This window comes from Oncorhynchus kisutch, unplaced genomic scaffold, assembly GCF_002021735.2.
Source record: "Oncorhynchus kisutch isolate 150728-3 unplaced genomic scaffold, Okis_V2 Okis06b-Okis10b_hom, whole genome shotgun sequence".
Lineage (NCBI taxonomy): Eukaryota > Metazoa > Chordata > Actinopteri > Salmoniformes > Salmonidae > Oncorhynchus > Oncorhynchus kisutch.
The window spans coordinates 16,432,546-16,441,994 of record NW_022261983.1 but is presented as its reverse complement, the minus strand read 5'-3'; positions in this window follow the sequence as shown (position 1 = coordinate 16,441,994).

The following is a 9,449-nucleotide window of genomic DNA, read 5'->3' as shown; positions in this document are numbered from 1 at the left end:
CAGAACATGTCAAGTCATTGAGATATTTTCCGTTGTGCTGAGAGATCACCTTCCTGATGACAAGTGTCTCTGTATCTATATTCTAGGTTCAGTTGATCTTTGGATGCAATAATATCTGGTCAAAGTCTAGTGACACAACACCATAGTATATCATAACCATAACAGCAGTTTAACCTTTGGCCAGTAAAGGCCACGGCATATAATACCATGTAGAATCATAATCATCAGAGTGGCGCAGTGGTCTAAGACACTGCATCTCAGTGGTTGAGGTGTCACTACAGACACCCTGGTTTGAATCCAGGCTGTATCACAACCGGCTGTGAACTGAGAACTGAGGCCAACACTTTACAGGATGTGTTTCTGAGTTTACAGCCAGTGAGTCTGAAACACAGAGAAATACAATGACAGACAGATTGTATTCAAATGTTACACTGTAACCTGTGCACAAATAATGTGTTGGGTTTGACCTCAGAGCTGAGACCAGAGAAGCACAGCCTTCCTCTGTGACTAGACAGCCTGACAACCTGCAAAGAGTCAAATCATATTAAAATCACACTGATATTCTTTGGTGGTGAAAATAGTGACAGTATATTTTTTTTGAATTTTCAGATATATCAGTGTCCTGAAACCTTCCATATCTATTCATTTATGAATGTATCATTATTATAAATGACACATTTTCCAACTACTTTAATACACTATAAGTAAATGTGTCAGAATACTTATCACTTCTTCAAATAGGGAGACGAGAAACAAAGTGTTTTCATTTCTAAACAGTGAAACAGATATGTATTAAAATATCCTCAAATAAAAGGTGACATTATAAACTGTATGGTGTGGACTGTATACTCAATACAATCTGATACCTCACTGTCTAAATAGATATGCTGTGGACTGTATACTCAATACAATCTGATACCTCACTGTCTAAATAGATATGTTGTGGACTGTATACTCAATACAATCTAAATCTGATACCTCACTGTCTAAATAGATATGGTGTGGACTGTATACTCAATACAATCTGATACCTCACTGTCTAAATAGATATGGTGTGGACTGTAAACTCAATACAAATTTATTTTTTATATTTTATTTCCAGAACATAATTAGCATATAACATATAATAATAAATAATATAATATAAAATAAACCTTTGGCCAGTAAACACCAGGCATATTATAACATGTAGAATCATTATGATGATCCCGGTTCATACTATAGCATGTAGAATCATTATGATGATCCAGGTTCATATTATAACATGTAGAATCATTATGATGATCCAGGTTCATACTATAACATGTAGAATCATTATGATGATCCAGGTTCATACTATAACATGTAGAATCATTATGATGATCCAGGTTCATACTATAACATGTAGAATCATTATGATGATCCAGGTTCATACTATAACATGTAGAATCATTATGATCCCGAGTGGCACAGCGGTCTAAGACACTGCATCTCAGTGGTTGAGGTCTCACTACAGACACCCTGGTTTGAATCCAGGCTGTTTCACAACCGGCTGTGATTGGGAGTCCCCATAGGGTGGTGCACAATTGGCCCAGCGTCGCCCGGGAATGGCCGTCATTGTAAATAAGAATTTATTCTTAACCGACTAGCCTAGTTAAATAAAGGTTAAACAAATGATAACAATAAATAAATTATGGCTCCAGGTTCAACATACAATATGTTCAATAGTATCTCTAACTTTGAAGTATACAGTTGGGTCCAAAATAGACACCCTTGATAAAGATGACTGTATAAAATACATCATTCAAATACTGAGCTATATTATATGCTAAACAAATGGGAAATGAAATTATTTTATACTAATACAATTTCTCAGAGAAAGAGATTGTTTACCAGATCATACTTTTTTTCTCTCAAAAAGGCAGGGGTAAAATTTGACACCCCTGTTTCCAAACCTTTCAGCACCTCTCCTTGTGAGGATAATAACGGCACTGAGCCTTTTTCTAAAATGTTTTATGAGTTGCAAAACACATTGTGATCTTAGACCATTCCTCCATTCAGAATCCTTCCAAATGGACAACTACAGGAAGGTAAAGACAGTGGTGGAATAAGTACTCAATTGTCATACCTGAGTAAAAGTAAACGTACCTGAACAGAAAATGACTCTAGTAAAAGTGAAAGTTACTCAGTAAAATACTACTTGAGTTAAAGTCTAAAAGGTTCTGGCATTAAATGTACTTAAGTACAGTGGTAGAAAAAGTTGAGTAAAAGTAAATGCTATTCATCAAGTTCCTTCTATTAAGCCAACCAGACGGTAGGATTTTCCTATTATTTGTAATTACGGACAGACAGGCGCACACCAACACTCAGACATCATTTACAAACACAGTAGCTGTGTTTTCTGCGTCCGCCAGATCAGAGGCAGTAGGGATGACAAGGCTTTATATTGATAGGTGCCATCACCTTTTAGGTGTCAGGTATGGAGTCAAAAGGGCATTATTTTCTCATTAAAAGTTGTCAGAAATATAAATAGTAAAATAAAGTAGAGATACTCCAAAAACACTACTTAAGTTTTAATGAAGTACTTTACACCACTGGGTCCCTGTGTTGAATCTGTGAATCTGGGTAAAGGTACACATACACACAAAACAAAGAAACAAACTTCCCTAATTGAAGGGAGGCTTGAATCTTAGTCATTTACACACCGTCTCTGACTACTATCCCAACTACAACATCCTACATTAATAATCCCTGGTAAGATCCTTACTATCCCAACTACAACATTCTACATTAATAATCCCTGGTAAGATCCTTACTATCCCAACTACAACATCCTACATTAATAATCCCTGGTAAGAGCCTTACTATCCCAACTACAACATCCTACATTAATAATCCCTGCTAGGATCCTTACTATCCCAACTACAACATCCTACCAACATCCTACATAAATAATCCCTGGTAGGATCCTTACTATCCCAACTACAACATTCTACCAACATCCTACATAAATAATCCCTGGTAGGATCCTTACTATCCCAACTACAACATCCTACATTAATAATCCCTGGTAAGATCCTTACTATCCCAACTACAACATCCTACATTAATAATCCCTGGTAAGATCCTTACTATCCCAACTTCAACATTCTACCAACATCCTACATAAATAATCCCTGGTAGGATCCTTACTATCCCAACTACAACATCCTACATTAATAATCCCTGGTAAGATCCCTACTATCCCAACTACAACATCCTACATTAATAATCCCTGGTAAGATCCTTACTATCCCAACTTCAACATTCTACCAACATCCTACATAAATAATCCCTGGTAGGATCCTTACTATCCCAACTACAACATTCTACCAACATCCTACATAAATAATCCCTGGTAGGATCCTTACTATCCCAACTACAACATCCTACATTAATAATCCCTGGTAAGATCCTTACTATCCCAACTACAACATCCTACATTAATAATCCCTGGTAAGATCCTTACTATCCCAACTTCAACATTCTACCAACATCAGACATGAATAATCCCTGGTAGGATCCTTACTATCCCAACTACAACATCCTACCAACATCCTACATGAATAATCCCTGGTAAGATCCTTACTATCCCAACTACAACATCCTACATAAATAATCCCTGGTAAGATCCTTACTATCCCAACTACAACATCCTACATTAATAATCCCTGGTAAGATCCTTACTATCCCAACTACAACATCCTACATTAATAATCCCTGGTAAGATCCTTACTATCCCAACTACAACATCCTACCAACATCCTACATAAATAATCCCTGGTAAGATCCTTACTATCCCAACTACAACATTCTACCAACATCCTACATTAATAATCCCTGGTAAGATCCTTACTATCCCAACTACAACATACTACATTAATAATCCCTGGTAGGATCCTTACTATCCCAACTACAACATTCTACCAACATCCTACATAAATAATCCCTGGTAGGATCCTTACTATCCCAACTTCAACATTCTACCAACATCAGACATGAATAATCCCTGGTAAGATCCTTACTATCCCAATGTCAACATTCTACCAACATCCTACATAAATAATCCCTGGTAGGATCCTTACTATCCCAACTTCAACATTCTACCAACATCAGACATGAATAATCCCTGGTAAGATCCTTACTATCCCAATGTCAACATTCTACCAACATCCTACATAAATACTCCCTGGTAGGATCCTTTCTACTATTCTAACTACAACATTCACCAACATCCTACATGAATAATGCCTGGTAGGATCCTTACTATCCTAATATCAACATTCTACCAATCCTACATGAATAATGCCTGGTAGGATCCTTACTATCCTAATATCAACATTCTACCAATCCTACATGAATAATCCCTGGTAGGATCCTTACCTTGCAGCCTGAATTCAAAACCAGAATCTTTGTGCTGAGAAAGAAAAGTTTATTCACCTCCCCAAAGTCAAGAGAATTGGTATCATTTGTGTTACTGATTAACTTATGTCAGCATCATTTCTGGCAAAGTCTTGTGACAGTGACCCCATGTCAGCATCATCAGAAAACTAGTTAAAGCTGTTTATGAGAAAAGCCAAGGGTTTACATGTCACGAATCCCGCTTCCTGAGTCTGTGTTTGCCTGTGTTTCTGTCCTGGAGTGTGTTTCCGGTGTCCTGGAACGCACCCTGTCTGGTTGCCGGGCGAATTAGCTTGTTGGGAGATGTTCACCCGCACCTGTATCCCATCAGTAATCTGCACACCTGTCCTGATCATCACCTCTCCTCTTCAAAAGCTCTGACCTGACATCCATTCCCTGCCGGATCGTTAGCCATGAACAGTATGTTGTGCCCACGAACCAGCCTCCAGTTTATAGAGTTTGTTTTGTTTTGTTTTGTACGTCTTGCTTGCCTTTAACTTACCGCCGTTTGTTTTGTCTACAGCCATTCACCCGGAACCCATACCCCATCCATGTCTGCTCGTCGCCAGTGTGTTGTTATCCATTGGATCTGCCTATCCACTCCCATCAACCCACCTCCGCTGCCCGCTCCTCCACCCGGAACTATCTACCTCCACGTTCTCATTAATTAATAAATACTCACCATCTTTATACTCACCTTATCTTGGTCTGCTTCTGGGTCCAATTCTGGTAAACCCTGACATTACAATCTGTCATAATCGTGTGTATAGGTGGCAGGGAAGTCAGGCAGTCCACTAAACCTACTCCAAACACTATATGTGCATAAATAACAAATGGGTACGAGGACCTGTCGCGAACCTATACAACTCTGACTTAAAACAATCTCTGACAAAGACAAGAGGGGAAACAGAGGGTTAAATACACAACGGATGATGAATGAGATTGAAAACAGGTGTGTAAGAAGACAAGACAAAACCAATGGAAAATGAAAAATGGATCAATGATGGCTAGAAGACCGGTGACGTCGACCACCGAACAAGGAGAGGAAACGACTTTGGTAAAAGTCGTGACAACAATCAAATCGCTGTGTAGCTGCTTTCCTGCAGTCAAATTACCTAGTGACCTCATGGTGGAATGTTATTCATATTGTATCATTATTACCTAGTGACCTCATGGTGGAATGTTATTCATATTGTATAATTATTACCTAGTGACCTCATGGTGGAATGTTATTCATATTGTATCATTATTACCTAGTGACCTCATGGTGGAATGTTATTCATACAGTATCATTATTACCTAGTGACCTCATGGTGGAATGTTATTCATATTGTATCATTATTACCTAGTGACCTCATGGTGGAATGTTATTCATATTGTATCATTATTACCTAGTGACCTCATGGTGGAATGTTATTCATATTGTATCATTATTACCTAGTGACCTCATGGTGGAATGTTATTCATATTGTATCATTATTACCTAGTGACCTCATGGTGGAATGTTATTCATATTGTATCATTATTACCTAGTGACCTCATGGTGGAATGTTATTCATATTGTATCATTATTACCTAGTGACCTCATGGTGGAATGTTATTCATATTGTATCATTATTACCTAGTGACCTCATGGAGAGCAGAGAACAGAGAGAGTGGGTAGAGAGAGCAGAGAGAGCAGAGAGAACAGAGGGAAGAGAGAGAGCAGAGAACAGAGAGAAGAGAGAGAGAGCAGACAGAGTAGAGGGAGAGAGAGAGCAGAGAGAGAGAGCAGAGAATAGAGAGCAGAGAACATAAAGAAGAGAGAGCAGAGAGAGAGAGAGCAGAGAGAGAGACAGCAGATAACAAGAGCAGAAAGAGAGAGAGCAGAGAAAAGCGAGAAAGCAGAGAGAGCAAATAGAGAAGGCAGAGGGAGAGAGAAGAGAGAGAGAGCAGAGAGGGCAGAAAGAGAGTGCAGAGAGAGAGAGCAGAGAGCAGAAAGAGAGGCAGAGAGAGAGAGCAGAGAGAGAGAGCAGAGAGAGAGCGAGCAGAGAGCAGGCTGAGAGAGCAGAGAGAGAGCGGAGAGCAGAGAGAGCAGAGAGCGAGCAGAGAGAGAGAGCGAGCAGAGAGAGAGCAGAGAGAAGAGAGAGAGTAGAGAGGGCAGAGAGCGCAGAGATAGCAGATAAAATAGAGAGCAGCAGAGCAGAGAGTGCAGAGGGAGAGAGAGAGCAGAGAACAAAGAGAAGAGAGATAGAGAGCAGAGAGAGCAAAGGTAGAAAGAGAGAGAGAGAGAGAGCAGAGAACAGAGAGAGAGCAGAGAGAGCAGAGAACAGAGAAAGCAGAGGCAGAGAGAGAGCAGAGGGCAGAGAGAGTAAGAGCAGATAACGAGAGCAGAAAGAGAGCAGAGAAAAGAGAGAGAGAGCAAAGAGAGAGCAGAGGCTGAGAAAGCAGAGAGAGAAGAGAGAGAGCAGAGTGAGCAGAAAGAGCAGAGAGAGCAGAGAAAAGAGAGAGCAGAGCAGAGAGAGCAGAGTGAGAGAACAGAGAGGGAGAGAGAGCAGAGGGAGAGAGCAGAGAGGGCAGAGAGAGAGAACAGAGAGGGCAGAGAGAGCAGAGAAAAGAGAGACAGATCAGGGAGAGCAGAGGGCAGAGAGAGCAGAGGGAGAGAGAGAAAGCAGAGAGATCAGAGGAAGTGAGAGAGCAGAGAACAGAGAGAAGTCTGTTGCTATAGTGACCCTGCATCACAACACTACATTGCTATAGTGACCCTGCATCACAACACTACGTTGCTATAGTGACCCTGCCTCACAACACTATGTTGCTATAGTGACCCTGCATCACAACACTACGTTGCTATAGTGACCCTGCATCACAACACTACGTTGCTATAGTGACCCTGCATCACAACACTCTGTTGCTATAGTAACCCTGCATCAATCACAACACTCTGTTTCTATAGTGACCCTGCATCACAACACTCTGTTGCTATAGTAACCCTGCATCACAACACTCTGTTGCTATAGTAACCCTGCATCACAACACTCTGTTGTACTAATTGTACAATTTGTTTAATTCTATTCCACATATTTAATTGTTTTGTATTTCATTTCATATTTGTTTCATGTTTCAACCAGTCGCAGGTTAACATCAACCTGACAGAGGAAACGTTAAATCAATAAACAAACTGTTTTCACAATTAACAGCCTTTTCTTGTTTCAAGTATGTTTTATTATGAACAGTACAATATATCCTTGTTTACTTGTACAACTATGGAGCGTATGTCCATATATAATTATACAACTATGGAGCGTATGTCCATATATAATTATACAACTATGGAGCGTATGTCCATATATAATTGTACAACTATGGAGCGTATGTCCATATATAATTGTACAACTATGGAGCGTATGTCCATATATAATTGTACAACTATGGAGCGTATGTCCATATATAATTATACAACTATGGAGCGTATGTCCATATATAATTATACAACTATGGAGCGTATGTCCATATATAATTATACAACTATGGAGCGTATGTCCATATATAATTATACAACTATGGAGCGTATGTCCATATATAATTATATATAATTATACAACTATGGAGCGTATGTCCATATATAATTATACAACTATGGAGCGTATGTCCATATATAATTATACAACTATGGAGCGTATGTCCATATATAATTATATATAATTATACAACTATGGAGCGTATGTCCATATATAATTATATATAATTGTATAATTAGTTTTTCAACATAAAAGACAACACAAGATTCCATTGGTATTTTAACAGTGTTGTTGTAAGAGGTCCTCACAACTATAGAAAGATGCGTATGTGTGTGTGTGTCCAGAATGTGTGTGTGTGTGTGTGTCCAGAGTGTGAGTGTGTGTGTCCAGAGTGTGTGTGTGTGTGTGTGTCCAGAGTGTGTGTGTGTCCAGAGTGTGTGTGTGTGTGTGTCCAGAGTGTGTGTGTGTCCAGAGTGTGTGTGTCCAGAGTGTGTGTGTGTGTCCAGAGTGTGTGTGTCCAGAGTGTGTGTGTCCAGAGTGTGTGTGTGTGTGTCCAGAGTGTGTGTGTCCAGAGTGTGTGTGTCCAGAGTGTGTGTGTGTGTGTCCAGAGTGTGTGTGTGTGTCCAGAGTGTGTGTGTGTCCAGAGTGTGTGTGTGTCCAGAGTGTGTGTGTGTGTGTCCAGAGTGTGTGTGTCCAGAGTGTGTGTGTGTGTGTCCAGAGTGTGTGTGTCCAGAGTGTGTGTGTGTTGTGTCCAGATTGTGTGTGTGTGTCCAGTGTGTGTGTGTGTGTCCAGAGTGTGTGTGTGTGTCCAGTGTGTGTGTGTGTGTGTGTGTCCAGAGTGTGTGTGTGTGTAGAATGTGTGTGTCCTGAGTGTGTGTGTGTGTCCAGAGTGTGTGTGTGTGTAGAATGTGTGTGTCCTGAGTGTGTGTGTGTGTGTCCAGAGTGTGTGTGTGTCCAGAGTGTGTGTGTGTGTGTCCAGAGTGTGTGTGTGTGTCCAGTGTGTGTGTGTGTGTGTGTGTCCAGTGTGTGTGTGTGTGTGTGTGTCCAGTGTGTGTGTGTGTCCAGAGTGTGTGTGTGCCCAGAGTGTGTGTGTCCAGTGTGTGTCCTGTGTGTGTGTTTGTGTGTGTGTGTGTGTGTCCAGTGTGTGTGTGTGTCCAGTGTGTGTGTGTGTCCAGAGTGTGTGTTTGTCCTATGTGTGTGTGTCCAGTGTGTGTCCTGTCTGTGTGTGTGTGTCCAGTGTGTGTGTGTGTGTCCAGAGTGTGTGTGTGCGTGTCCACTGTGTGTGTGTATCCAGAGTGTGTGTGTCCAGTGTGTGTGTGTTCAGTGTGTGTGTCCTGTGTGTGTGTGTGTCCAATTGTTCAGTGTGTGTGTGTGTGTGTGTGTGTTCAGTGTGTGTGTGTGTGTGTGTTTGTGAGTCCAGTGTGTGTGTTTGTCCAGTGTGTGTGTGTGTGTCCAGAGTGTGTGTGTGTGTAGAATGTGTGTGTCCTGAGTGTGTGTGTCCAGTGTGTGTGTGTGTCCAGTGTGTGTGTG